Source organism: Danio rerio, chromosome 4, assembly GCF_052040795.2.
Source record: "Danio rerio strain M-AB ecotype USA chromosome 4, GRCz13ab, whole genome shotgun sequence".
Lineage (NCBI taxonomy): Eukaryota > Metazoa > Chordata > Actinopteri > Cypriniformes > Danionidae > Danio > Danio rerio.
In genome coordinates this window covers 32876376-32890870 of record NC_141024.2, presented here as the reverse complement: position 1 = coordinate 32890870, position 14495 = coordinate 32876376, and positions in this window count along the sequence as shown.

Below are 14495 nucleotides of genomic sequence, written 5' to 3'. Positions count from 1 at the left end.
AGTTAGATTTGCTAAGCAAAGGTTCTATGAACATGGTGATAAGCCAGGGAAATACCTGGCTTATCTTACTAAGAAAAAAGCAGATTCTCAGTTGGTGTCTTCTATCAAGGATGATCGGGGGCATCCATCCTCTGATGTTACACTCATCAATAATACATTTGCTAACTTTTTTAAAACCCTGTATAAATCAGAATCCCCATGTAATTCATTAGAACTTATGGATGTATTTTTTTCTAAAATTAAATTACCCTCTATAGCTGAACATCAGAAAATCACTCTTGATGGTCCTATTACAAGGGAGGAGGTATTAACAGCAATCAGGAACCTACAAACTGGGAAAGCTCCTGGTCCAGATGGATTGAGTAAGGAATTTTACACAGAGTTTCAAAACATTTTAGTGGATCCTCTTTTAGAAATGTTCAATCATTCCTTGGAGAATGGTATTCTCCCCCCTTCTTTAAGGGAAGCTAATATATCCTTGTTACTTAAAAAAGGGAAACAACCAGAGGACTGTGCCTCTTATAGGCCAATATCTTTATTAAATTGTGACTTAAAAATTCTTGCTAAAATCCTTGCTACAAGGCTTGAAGTATTACTATGGAAGCATATGAGTAGCATAATTCAATTCAAAATGTAATATGCAAAATGGCAATGCAATATGTTAAATGGCAATGTATTTCTGTATTTGAATTTGCATTTTCCAAGACATATGAGCAATGTTTGGTGCAGAATGAAAATGTAAATTAAATTACATTGTTTGCATTTCTCATTTCAAACACTGTTTTAATATGTAAATTGTATCCACATTTTAAAGCTTTATAAGTAGCAAAATTAAATTGAAAATGCTATACACAAACTGAATTTGATGTGAATAAAGTACAAGCAGAAACTGTAGCAAAATGATAATTTAAATGTTATTTGTCCTAAATGCATTTACACTCGCGTCTAGGAAACGCAGGATTACATTTTCAGCATAACAGCATGGGATGTGTGTAGCAAAATTAATTTTGAAATGTAATATGCAAAACGATAATGCAATATGTAAAAGGCAGTGTATTTCTGTATTTCAGTTAGCATTTTCCAAGACATATGTGCAATGTTTGCTGCAGAATGAAAATGAAAATGAAAAAAACATAATGCATTTTCATTTAACACATCGCGATGAATGAAAGCCGATTTGAAATTGAAAATGCATTCTGGCCTGGCCACGCCCACAGACGGCCACCGTTGCTGCCAGGCGGGTTTTAGGTTATGTCGTCACAGCTGCCGCGAGGACTATTTGGGACATTTGGCAGCATAAACATGGCGAAGTCTGTTCCTCAGCGGCTTCGTGAAGCTGCACGAGCCCTCGAGCTTGAACTGGGAAATACTTTAGAAAACCAATCACCTTCTAGCTCAGTAAACTTGGCTTAAGGTTTGATATTCGCGCACGCAGTTTTAGGGATCATCTGCAAATTACATCGACAGAACCTAAAGGGGCTTTAGCTGATGTGTACTGTATGCTTGTGACAAGAGCTATTGACTATTTCTGCATTGTATGTACCATATAGTTAGAGGTATAGTAGCTTTGCTACCTGTATTAAATCAGTCTGGCCTCTAACCATTTATTGGAATCTCCTCAATTTTTTTCTGCTTTGCGTTACTGTGCGTTTTGGTTCTGTTGATGTAATTTGCAGATGATCCCTAAAACTGCGTGCGCGAATATCAAACCTTAAGCCAAGTTTACTGAGCTAGGAGGTGATTGGTTTTCTAAAGTATTTCCCAGTTCAAGCTCGAGGGCTCGTGCAGCTTCACGAAGCCGCTGAGGAACAGACTTCGCCATGTTTATGCTGCCAAATGTCCCAAATAGTCCTCGCGGCAGCTGTGACGACATAACCTAAAACCCGCCTGGCAGCAACGGTGGCCGTCTGTGGGCGTGGCCAGGCCAGAATGCATTTTCAATTTCAAATCGGCTTTCATTCATCGCGATGTGTTAAATGAAAATGCATTATGTTTTTTTCATTTTCATTTTCATTCTGCAGCAAACATTGCACATATGTCTTGGAAAATGCTAACTGAAATACAGAAATACACTGCCTTTTACATATTGCATTATCGTTTTGCATATTACATTTCAAAATTAATTTTGCTACACACATCCCATGCTGTTATGCTGAAAATGTAATCCTGCGTTTCCTAGACGCGAGTGTAAATGCATTTAGGACAAATAACATTTAAATTATCATTTTGCTACAGTTTCTGCTTGTACTTTATTCACATCAAATTCAGTTTGTGTATAGCATTTTCAATTTAATTTTGCTACTTATAAAGCTTTAAAATGTGGATACAATTTACATATTAAAACAGTGTTTGAAATGAGAAATGCAAACAATGCAATTTAATTTACATTTTCATTCTGCACCAAACATTGCTCATATGTCTTGGAAAATGCAAATTCAAATACAGAAATACATTGCCATTTAACATATTGCATTGCCATTTTGCATATTACATTTTGAATTGAATTATGCTACTCATATGCTTCCATATATTACTACCTCAACTTATAAAAGAAGATCAAACAGGTTTCATTAAAGGACGTAGCTCTGGTAACAGTATTCGCAGATTATTAAATATTATTGAACTTTCACATCAGCAGAAGATGGAGAGTCTTGTCATTTCAATGGATGCAGAAAAAGCATTTGATCGAGTTGAGTGGCCTTATTTGTTCCTCACACTATCTAAATTCGGTCTGGGTAACAATTTCATTAGTTGGATCAAATTGTTATATACTGGCCCTCTTGCTGCAGTAATAACTAATGGTCTGCGTTCCTCTTGTTTTGAGATCAGTAGAGGAACTCGACAAGGCTGCCCATTGTCTCCGCTTCTTTTTGCTTTAGTAATAGAACCTCTCGCTGAATCAATTAGGTCAGATTTTAGGCATATATGGCTTAACTATAGCTGATAACCAGCATAAGATTAATCTCTATGCTGATGATGTTCTTGTTTTCTTATCAAAACCAGAAATATCTATAATTAATCTTATTAATGTTATTAAAGAGTTTAGTGCCTTTTCAGGCTATAGGATTAATTTTAGTAAATCTGAAGCAATGCCTTTAGGTAGTCTAAAAACTATCCCGTCAAGTTCAGTTTCTTTTCCATTTAAGTGGTCTCCACTAGGCTTTGTGTATCTAGGAATACAAATAACCCCTAAATTTGACCAGATGTTTAAATCAAATTTTACCCCTCTTTTTAATCGGATTAAACTTGATCTAGAGAGATGGAATACTCTTCCTCTATCCTGGCTGGGGCGAATTGCTCTTTTGAAAATGAACATTCTTCCAAGATTGTTATATCCGATTCAGATGATCCCAGTAATTTTTTTGCAGAAAACTTTTAAAGATCTGGACAGATGTTTTAGTTATTTTATATGGGCTGGTAAAAGACCTCGTATTAGGTTTAATACATTGCGTCTACCGGAGGATATGGGTGGTCTTGGTCTTCCGGATATTAGAAGATATCAACTGGGTGCCCATTTACGTTACATAAATACTTGGATTTCAGAAGACCCAGCTTCATTGTGGCTGGATATAGAGTCTTCCCAATCACAGGTTCCCCTTTGCAATTTGCTCTTTCTCAAAAGAATGAAGACTGTTAGAGTAGCTTCCACAAACCCTATAACTTTGAATTCTGTCAAGGCTTGGCATTCGGTTAGACGACTAGATGGTAAGTCATGTTTAACATCAATTTATACTCCAATTTGTAATAATCTAGATTTTCCCCCAGGTTTTAGTGATTCACGTTTTTTAACAGTGGGATCATAAGGGACTTTCTAAACTAGAAGATCTCTTTGATAATAATGTTCTCATGTCTTTTAGTCAGATTTCACAAAAATATTCTCTGGATGGACGAGACTTTTTCCGCTATTTACAAATAAGAAATTATATTCAAAAAGATACAACACTTCTTACTAATTCAATTTCTTCAGAAATTGAAAAGCAGCTATTTAAGATGCACTTGATCAAATCTATAAGTTCATTCTATAGTCTGTTATCGGAGTATGCTAATACATCTACTCATTTTCTTAAAATAATCTGGGAAAAGGAACTTAATATTCAAGTAACAGATGAAGATTGGAATATAGTTTGGAAAAATGCAAAGAATTTGAGCATATGTAATAAAGTTAGAGCTATCCAACTTAAGATTCTTCATAGAGCTCATATTTCTCCTCTCCAGCGTAGTAAATTTAGAGCTGATTTCTCTCCACTCTGTCCCAAGTGCAAGACAGAAATGGGTAACCTTACCCACTGTTTCTGGTTTTGTAACAAAATACAGAGGTTCTGGTTGGGGGTTTCAGAAGAAGTGAGTAAGGTTTTGGGTGTTTCTGTGGTTCCAGATCCAGCATCTTTTCTGTTAGGAATGTCCCCTCCTGTAAGTCTTGATAAGTACAAAATGAGGCTTTTCAATTTCCTTCTTTTTAATCCAAGAAAATGTATACTTTTAAAATGGATCTCAGATAAGGCTCCCTCTGTTAGGATGTGGCACCGAACTATTCTTGAATATGTGTCGTTAGATTATCTGACCTGTATTGTACATAACAAAAGTGGAGTTTTTCATAAAATCTGGGAACCTTTCCTGGCATATATTGATTTTGACATTGCTTCAATCCTGACAAGAGGATTTAATTAAGAATGTCATGGTTGGTTTTATTGATTGTTTCACACTTACTATTAATACTTCAATATTCTTTAAATTTTCCAGACCTACTGAACTCCCATGTATGTACATAGGCACCTGTAAAGCCCTATTTTTGTTTGTGAGTTGAACTGTACCTTTTTGTTTTTGTTTTGTTTTTTTTTTGTTATTTGTTTAACTGTTGTTGCCATTGAATCATCATTATTTTGCAAGGATGTTATTTTATTTATTTATTCTTATTTGTTTATATGTATATAAAAGCAAAAACTTAATAAAAATATATATACAAAAAAAAAACAATAGGGATGCACCGATATGGATTTTTTGGCCGATACCGATAACCGATAATTCTTCAGACTTGGAGGCCGATAGCCGATATGTATAGGCCGATAATTATAAATATTTTAAATGGTTATATTTTTACAGCAAACTTCATTAAAGATTGAAATGCTCTTATGAACTTAAAAGTCTATACTCAAAGCAAAAAAGCTATAATTTCAAAATTGCAAGGTTATTATAGACCTATATTCACCATTTCACATAAATCAGCATGCAAAAAATGATTTCCTTTTCTTCATAGCAAATTAACATGCAACTTGATTGTTGCATAAAAATAATAGTTTAAATAACAAACTGGTATTTAATTAACAAGCAAGATAAATATATTTAAATAAGATGAAAATGAAAGAGCTAAGGACTGAAACCAGCTCAAATGGTCTTGAATAAAATGTGTTACAGTAATGTACACATGTACAAATATGTCATGTCCGAAAAAGCCTTTTTTTAGAGGTGTTTGGACAGTTTAGAGCCACCGTACAAGCGAACAGCTAAACACAGATAGTACATTTTAGTACGTTTAGAAAATGCGGCCCAGATTCATCCTATTCGGCGTTTTGACATGTCACATGTAGGTGCTGCTTGTCAATCGGACAACACTTCTGCGCTTGTTCTTGCTGTCAATTGCGGGAAAAATGGTCGATTAAAAGTTAATGATAAACCGCTGAAAGTGTTACTTAAGTGTAGAGGCAGAGTTTTCAGAGTCAGATTTTGATACAAAGCCTGCATTGAGCTGACTTTATGACAAACACAGAGCTGAATATACAGACAGAATGAGCGGCTAGTTAAGAGCCCCTTTGACTGGATTTACCTCTCACCTGTGCTACAGTGTGTGTGTGTGTGTTTGTGTGGTGACAGCTCTCACGCGAGCTCGTTATAATCAAAAACTGAATACAATTATACATCCAAAACACTTGGCAAGCAACACGTTGATAATAACAAATAATCAGATTACAAACAACCGTTACATGTGTTGTAAAATGTGCGGATCCTTTAAGGGACTGGGCTGCAGTTTGGGGTGTGTGTGAAGCAGAGGGAGAGAGAAAAGAGGAGCTGTTTTTACGCAATGAGACAATTTTCTGTGATGTTTCCTCTTTGGTGACTTATTTGTTGTACCACACAGAAAGTAATAAATATTTTGGAACAAGTTACATGTGTCCTCTTTCATTCACTAGCTTCAACGAAAAGAGGTCACCCCGAAACTAATATTATTCGGCCCTGGAGTAATATGTGAATTTCCCCTGCTATATCTAACACAATAAAGAGACAGAGCAGAAAAGGTGTACACATGTACACATGTAATATTTTTTCCTGAGGCGATTTAAAGCAAAATACACAATAACACTCAATCAAACATATCTACAATGATAAGGAACGTGGTTACTTACTGAGTTATTAATGCACAGCAATGCCACCTGAAGAAAGGGCGGACTTTGAAGGAACAAACAGTGTGAGGAGAGCTCCATTAGAGTGCACTGGGCAAGTCTGAACAAGTTCCGTCCACGCGTGCGCGGCAAGCAGGTCTGTACAATTACGTAATTTATCGGCTTAAATATATCGCCCTAATTATGACATCGGATCGATAACGATAATCTTAAAAATAGCATTTATCGGCCGATAACGATATGGGCACTAATATATTGTGCATCCCTAGTTAACAAGTGTGTATGTGTGTGTCTTAAATTTAGAAATGTCACTGTTTTTTAAGGTTGAGAAGCACCTCTCAGGTTCTGCTGTAGTCAAAGGTGTAGTTACAAGAATCTTTAGGAGAGTTAGTCTCTGAAAAGACTTCCTCAAGATTGTTCTCCATAAACAGCTGGAGTAGGTCCAATCACCACAATAGGCTCTGAACTCATCCTTGGAGTAGATGAGACTAAGCTCTGTCTTTAGCTTACTTCCATCAAGCACTGGATAGGCTTTCAAAGTCCTGCTAAGTGCATCTTCTGGAAATGCTACTGTATACTGCTCAAACCTGTCTGCCTGCAGCAATGTGGCACTAGCGAGGTGGTCTGTGAAGGAGAACCTCTCCAGTTTGTGTGTGTGTGTATCACAGACATAAAGGATAAATACAAAAATGATGTGAATATAACAGTGTCAATTTTAACTGCTACATTTAAAATGACCAGCTTGAGTTATAAAGGCAGACCAGTTGTAGTGTTTAAATTTATACTTTCTCAAAACTTCATAAACACGTTCATTCTTAGTAAACATGTCAAGCTCTACTAGAGGGAACAGAAGAATAACAAATAATTTTAGATAATAGTTTAAAGACTGTATCTGTTTAAGAAGATCACCTAGTCATATAAATGCATTTACATTTATCACAGTTTTATACAGCCCACTATTCCCAGCTCATAAATTAACAACACTTAGTTTCAAAGATTCTTGTACATTATTTTTATATAATGCTTCTATAATGAGACACTTAAAGAATCCTATTTGAAAAGAGACCTGGTCATTGTATCATCTAAACCAGCGGTTCCCAAATAGGGGTTGTTGTGTTTGCCTTTAGAAAGAGGCTTAACACATGTGGGCATTTTCTTCTTTTCTTTATCTTTTATTAAACTGGACTGATGAACAGGCAGATGGCCAACCTAAAAGTAACTCAAATCACAAAACACACACACTCCATATGTGAGTTCCATTTCACACTCAATACAGTTCCTCCCCACTAAAAAGTGGAAGTTTTCCAGAATGTGTGTATATGTATATTCTAATGTTTTTCTTTTATTTCCAAGTCTTATAAATCAACTCGGTTTGGAGGTTTGATAGGGTAACGTCTTTCTTCACACACAGTAATTGGTGACTGTGGAGTAATTTGTGTTTGTGGATCTTTAGAGACAATTACAGTTCCATCCTGTAATGGTGGTGTGTCACTTCCATCAGTAGTAGTGTCCAACAGTGTAGAAGGAACATACACTGGGACACTTTCCAGATGAACATTTGAACTTCTAAATTGATCAATATGTTGTCTCCAAAAGGTGTCAGGAGCAACTTCCACAGTATATGAAAGTGGACCAGTCTTTTCTTTGACTCTTGCAGGCATCCACTTACGATCCCCTCTGTAATCCCTTGCAAGCACAGTATCCCCAACCAACAAGTTTTTCCTCCTGCTTGCGATTGTTTCAATTGTTTGTCCTATACGGTTCTTTTCAGATTTGGTTTCAGCAAATCTAGTTTAAAATGTAAGGGTCTTCCAAAGAACATCATGGCAGGGGTACGATTCGTGGTAGCATGAGCGGCATTTCGATAGGCAAACAGGAAGTTTTGCAGCTTCTGGTTTAGTGTTATTCTGTCAGTAGTCATAGCACGCAGTGCATTTTTCAAGCTTTGGAAAAATCTCTGCTAAGCTGTTAGATGCAGGATGATATGGCGCTGAGGTCGCATGCTCAATTCCATTGTTCTTGAGAAACAATTGGAACTCAGCAGATATAAACTGCGGCCTGTTGTCACTCACCAGCTGTTCAGGAACACCAGTTCTTGCAAAAAGCTCTCTCAGTACTGTTACAGTTTGAGCAGCAGTGGTGGAGGTCATACTGAACAAAATCAACATGTATCCTTTGCCATGGCAAAGCAGGCCACTCCCACGGATGTAACAGGGCAGTTTTGTGCATCTTCTGAACATGCTGACATTCTGACCAATGCATGGCGAGCTGCTCAATCTGTTGATCTATTCCTGGCCACAAGACAAAACTGCTAGCCAGTGACTTCATTTTTACAACTCCGAGGTGTCCAACGTGAAGCTCCTCAAACTCTAGTTCACAACTTCGGAGGTATAATTACTTTGGCACCCCACATGATTCACCCTCCATCCAGATTCAGTTCATCACGGCGCTGATAGTATTGCACGAACTTGTGCTTTGCTTCAGCATACCAGCCATTTTGTGTAGCCGCGTATACCTCAGACAAAGTAAGATCCTGCCTGGTACCTCTTTAGACCATTTCAGCTGTAACAGGGGAGCTTTCCAGCTGTGCCAGTGTGAACACATCCAATGGTACACTTTTTTCTTCTGACCCTGTGCTAGGCATGTCCATCGGCAGGCATGAAAGTCCATTAGCATTTGCATGTCTGTTCTCTTAAATTCAATCTGGTATCTGTGCCCTCCTAAGAACAAAGCCCACCTCTGCATTTGGGCTGCAGCTGTCAGTGTGCACTCCCTTCTGTGGGCAAAAAATGGAAACCAGAGGCCGGTGATCAGTGACTAAGGTAAACTCATTTCCATACAGTTACTGATTAAATCGTTTAATCCCCCAGACCAAGCTCAGTGCCTCTCTATCTGTGCATAATTCTTCTCCGCAGAGGTGAGAAAACGTGAAACAAAGGCTATAGGTCATTCGGCCCCATCACTCATCACATGGGACAACACAGCACCGATACGATATGGTGAGGCATCACAAGCCAATTTCAGTTATTTACTGGGGTCATAATGAGTCAACACAGTATCTGCCATCACCAGTCGTTTCGCTTCCTGAAAAGCTTCCATACACTGCTTTGTCCACATCCATTTGTTTCCTGTTTGCAACAGAGCATTAAGGGTATGGAGAACGGTGGCTAGATTTGGCAAAAACCTGTTGTAGTAATTGACAAACCCCAAGAACGATCTCAATTGTGAGATGTCTTTTGGTGGTGGAGCTTCGGCAATGGCTTTCAGCTTGTCAGAACACTTGTGCAGGCTATTTCCATCAATTTGATGTCCACAGTACTTAATGCGGTCCTTGAAGAACTCACACTTGTTGCGTTTTGTGCGTAAACCATAATCTTCTCTTTAGCACATATGACAAGTTCTCCAAATGGCTACGGTCATTTTCCCCTGTCACTATGATATCGTCGAGACAGCATTGATTACCAGGGCAGCCTTGAAGCACCTGATCCATGGCTCTCTGCTGTAACGCGGGTGCTGAGGCAATGCCAAAGACCAACCTGTTATACCGATACAATCCTTTGTCTGTGTTAATACTTGGCAGTGAGCTGCACTTGAGTAAAACAGGCGTTAATATTAGGACACCACAGAAAACAAGGTACAAGCCGATTTTGCTTTGTTTGCCTTTGCTTTTGCTGCTTCGTTTCAAATTATTACACAATGAGTTCGACAAAAGACAATAAATAAGCTTAAGAGAGCTTAAATTAACATAAAAATTATGATAAAAAATATATAATTTTTAAGCTCATGAGTGACGCCAACCAAACCACTAAGAGCAAGTGCTGCCGCTGCCATCTTTTGTCAAACGTCAAATTAACTTTACCGTGGTTCAACAGCATGGCAAGGAAACCTTATATACCTGCTAGACATGCAGATAATCCCGTCCCATACAGCTGCCATTGCACAGCTCAAACATACCTTGTAGTTTGGAATTTAACATAACTGCCTCTAGGAGTTGCCAACGGAAATAAAACAAACACACACAAGAAATGCACGTACGCCAGACATGAAGTTGGTGTGGAACACAGTCTCACGTTAATTTCATCATTAGTAAATCCAAACGTGAGCGTTAAATCTGGCATAAGCAAGGTTTTTGTGCATACAAGCATTGATACATGTGGCCCCTGGTCTTCAATGTAACTCCTCTCTTTATCTCTCTGCATTAGTTAAAGCTCAAGGCTCGTATCAAGTTCAAATCACTGGCACTGCACCCTCTTACCTTTACCTCCAGGAGCCTCCAATAACCAAAACCTTTTCATTGACTGTTCCATGCTGGAGGAATGTCTTCCCATTCCCAACTAAATGTAAATGTAAGATTCTCAGTCTTAAAAATATTAAAATAACATTAATCCATGCACAGCACTATTCCTTTACAAAATTCTAGCCATAAATTCAAGACATTTTTTGAACTAACAAATATTGGATTTGTTAATTTAAGAATTGTGTGCTACTTCAAAAAAATTCCAGGGATTTAAGAAGATCACTAAATTCGTCCCTCTGGGTCAGTGGCTTTCTTTGAATACTACATGTGTTTATTGCAACCAAGTTATTTAATTGTTTTTTAACCCTTATTGCAGATGAATCCTTCTGTATGTGTCTGAAATGTATAAAGTTTGGTACTAAACAAAAGCTAGTGATATTTGGAATACGTTGGTGTAAATGACAATTTAGTATCAGAAACAGTATTTGTTTGTAACATTTAATGCAAAATAGTAACAAACTTACAAAAGTAAGAAACACGCCGTGTTTCGTCGAGGCCAGTCGGCGAAGGAAACAAACATATGTTGTCTCTTGCTGATCTGGTGCAAATTGATAACCAGATAAAGATAAGCCAAATCTCAGCTTTTGTGGTTTCTCAGGTGCCATTCTAAGATCTAGAAATAAAAGCTAAAATTAATTTGGTTGTCAACTCATTTTGCACAAGCAGTAGTATTGAGAACCACTGCTCTGACTACTCAAAATAACAAACTATCATACTCAAAATGAAATGTCTTCCTAAAATTACTTCTCTACTTCAGTATATCCTGTAAATATTTCTTTACAATATTTTAAAAAGTTTGATAATTTAGTCAATTGATTTCTCTGGAACAATGAGCACCCTTGGTTGCATAGAAGTACAATGAAACAGCCAGTTGATAAAAAAGGGTTGGGGCTTTCTGAGCATTTATTTCATTATTATACCTTCAGTCTGAGACATCTTCCACACTGGTCCATCCCTCCTGAGAGGGCTCCATTTTGGTTTATGGTTGATTAAGCCATCCTACTTCCCCTTCCACCACTACAATGTCTATCCATCCATCCATCCATCCATTTATTTATTTTATTTTGTTAAAGTGTGTATTTTTTAGGCTGATCTCAAAAATATAATAATTTTTACTGGCATAATTTTAGGTGCAGGCTAGGACTGTCTCTGCCATTTGCTGATAACGATGTCCTTTTGGCTTCATAGGATATGGACCTTCAGCATGCAGTGGGACGGTTTGCTGCTGAGTGCCATGGCAGGGAGAGAAACAGCAGCTCTAAGTCAGAAACCATGGTGCTTAACTGGAAAAAGGTGGCCATGTCCAGTTTGGAAGAGAGTCCATACCCCAAATGTTCAAGTATCTGCGTTTTTTTTTATTTTATTTTTTCATGAGGAATGGAATGTGAGATTTAAATATGGATCAGTGCAGGGGCAGCAGTAATGCAGTTGATGTGATTGTCTGTTGTGGTGAAGGAGCTGAGACGAAAGGCAATGTTCTCAATTTACTGCTCAATCTAGGTTCCTACTCTCACTCACGATCATGACTGAAAGGACAAGATCTTGGATACAACCGGACACATTTTACAAAGTGTTATGACTCGCTTGTTTGAGTCGCAACATAAAAGAGAGATGAACCAACAAAATAGCCTGAATGCAAATTATTTATTATAAAACTTAACTCATAAAACAATCAATCAAAGCAACCAAGAAATGTCTAGGGATAATAATGAAGATAAAGAACTTAGGATATAATCACAACAACACTTTAACTACATGATATGAGTAATGTAAAACAAAACCATAAGGTTAAAGAGTCAATGAGATTTCAGGTCATGACAGGAAGACTCCTGAGTTACCACAGCGCCCTGGGGTAGCTAGCCCAAACAATTTTTATATACCCATTGATGAGTAATGCAGGCATCCAATCAGGATTTACCACATACTCCAATTTAGAATCTTGGGATCACCACAGTGTATTAATATTGTAAAACTTAATATCTGTCGCTCTGCCTAAATCATAAAATATTCATAAAGTTTGTATTTTACTAAAAAAAAGTAAATGTAGTAAACTAATATGAATCTTGAATCTAAAAGTAAAGAAACTTCACTAATAAAAGCTGCAACAGGACAATTGAATGGGCTTTCTAAACTTGAGGCCCTGGTATATTGCAAACTAACTGTCCTGGAGCTCCACCTTCTTTGATGTGCGGTGTCTTCCTAGTGATTTGTTTCTCATTCAGGGAGTCAGACAGAGAACATCATCCAAAACAACACTAGCTACATGAATACACTGAAGAGTAGAGTACAGATGTATCCGCACCTGTACAATCACTTGCAAAGAGATTTTAAGCCGCAGAGGTGCTGTTTGCCAGTTGTATGTTCTTCTCTCAGCCGCCACCAACGTGTTTACGATAAAAGCGAGGAGCGCAACACATTTACAACCCCACCTACTGCAGTGTAGGAGTGTTGGAAAACAGTATACCGTCACTCAGCCTTTTCAAACACTATTTAGACATGAAACATCCTGTGCACATGAGAGAATGTTTTGCTGCATTCATGTCAGGTGTGCAACTTTTTATCCATACGTTTCTTAAGATGTGCCAAAGGAGCAAAACTCTGTAGACACTTATCAGATCTGTACGGTTTCTTAACAGTGTAAATCCTCTTTTGTGTTTTCAGATGTGTTAACTGATTAAATCTCTTGTCATGGTGTGAACACTTGAACGGTCTCTCCAATGTGAATCATTTGATGCAGTTTCAATTTTGCAGCTGTAACAAAAGTCTTCTCACACTCAAGCACACACATACTCTTTCACACCAGTGTGGATCTTCCTGTGTTCATAAAGGTTTGCTGATTGGTTGAGACTCTTCCCACACTGAGTGCATGTGAATGGTTTCTCTCCAGTGTGGGTCTCCATGTGTTTATTAAGGTCTGAGGAGTTGCTGAAACCCATCCCACACCGAAGTTGCCGTCACACTAGATTTTAAGTATCATTGTTGTCAAATATTTTTAACGTAAAGGCACTAAACTCTGCCCAAAAAGTCGCTAAAAGTCTATATATTACATCATATGTTAATTTGCATATTACTACCGTCATCACATTCTACCATTTCTGTTTAACAGCCTATGGTCAATAAAGGGGTATTTATATTTGCACTATGCTTATTGCAAGCATGTCAATGTAACTAAATTTATTGCTGTTTGAATACAGTATAGATGTGTAGTAGGGATGCCACAGTTCTCAATATAATATTGAACCGTACGGTACGCCCTCCACGGTTCAATTAGCGCTTGTGTTTTCTCGGTTTTGCATTTAAATAATTTATGTGCATTTTATATCTCCCTGAATTGACTGTGTGTGCCTCTAAATCCATGAGCTGAGATAAGGAAACTCCTCCCCGTGAGTAAATATCCAATCACTATGCTATAAAGTTCGGGGGCACTTGACCATCATTCCACACTTTAACATTGCGAGCGGGGGTGAAGTGAGGCTGAGGCCACAGAACAAGGAAGCGCCGGCGAAGTGAGGCAACAGTACGAGAAATCGCCGGCGTCTTTCAAATCTGCGGAGTGAGGACATTTCGGGTTTTGCCGGTAAGCATAATGCCAATAAAAGATAAAAGCAGTGAACAAAAAATAACTGTGCAAGCATTGTTTTACACGTTTAACCTTTACTGCACCTCTTTAGCACCATCACCCAGCAATATCACTGTCTGAAGGCAGGATAGCAGAGAAGGTAATAAAGTCCTCCATAAAGCAACAATCATACGCTGAATCTTTCAACCAAACATACCCAACTGGTTCCGAGAGACACATAAAA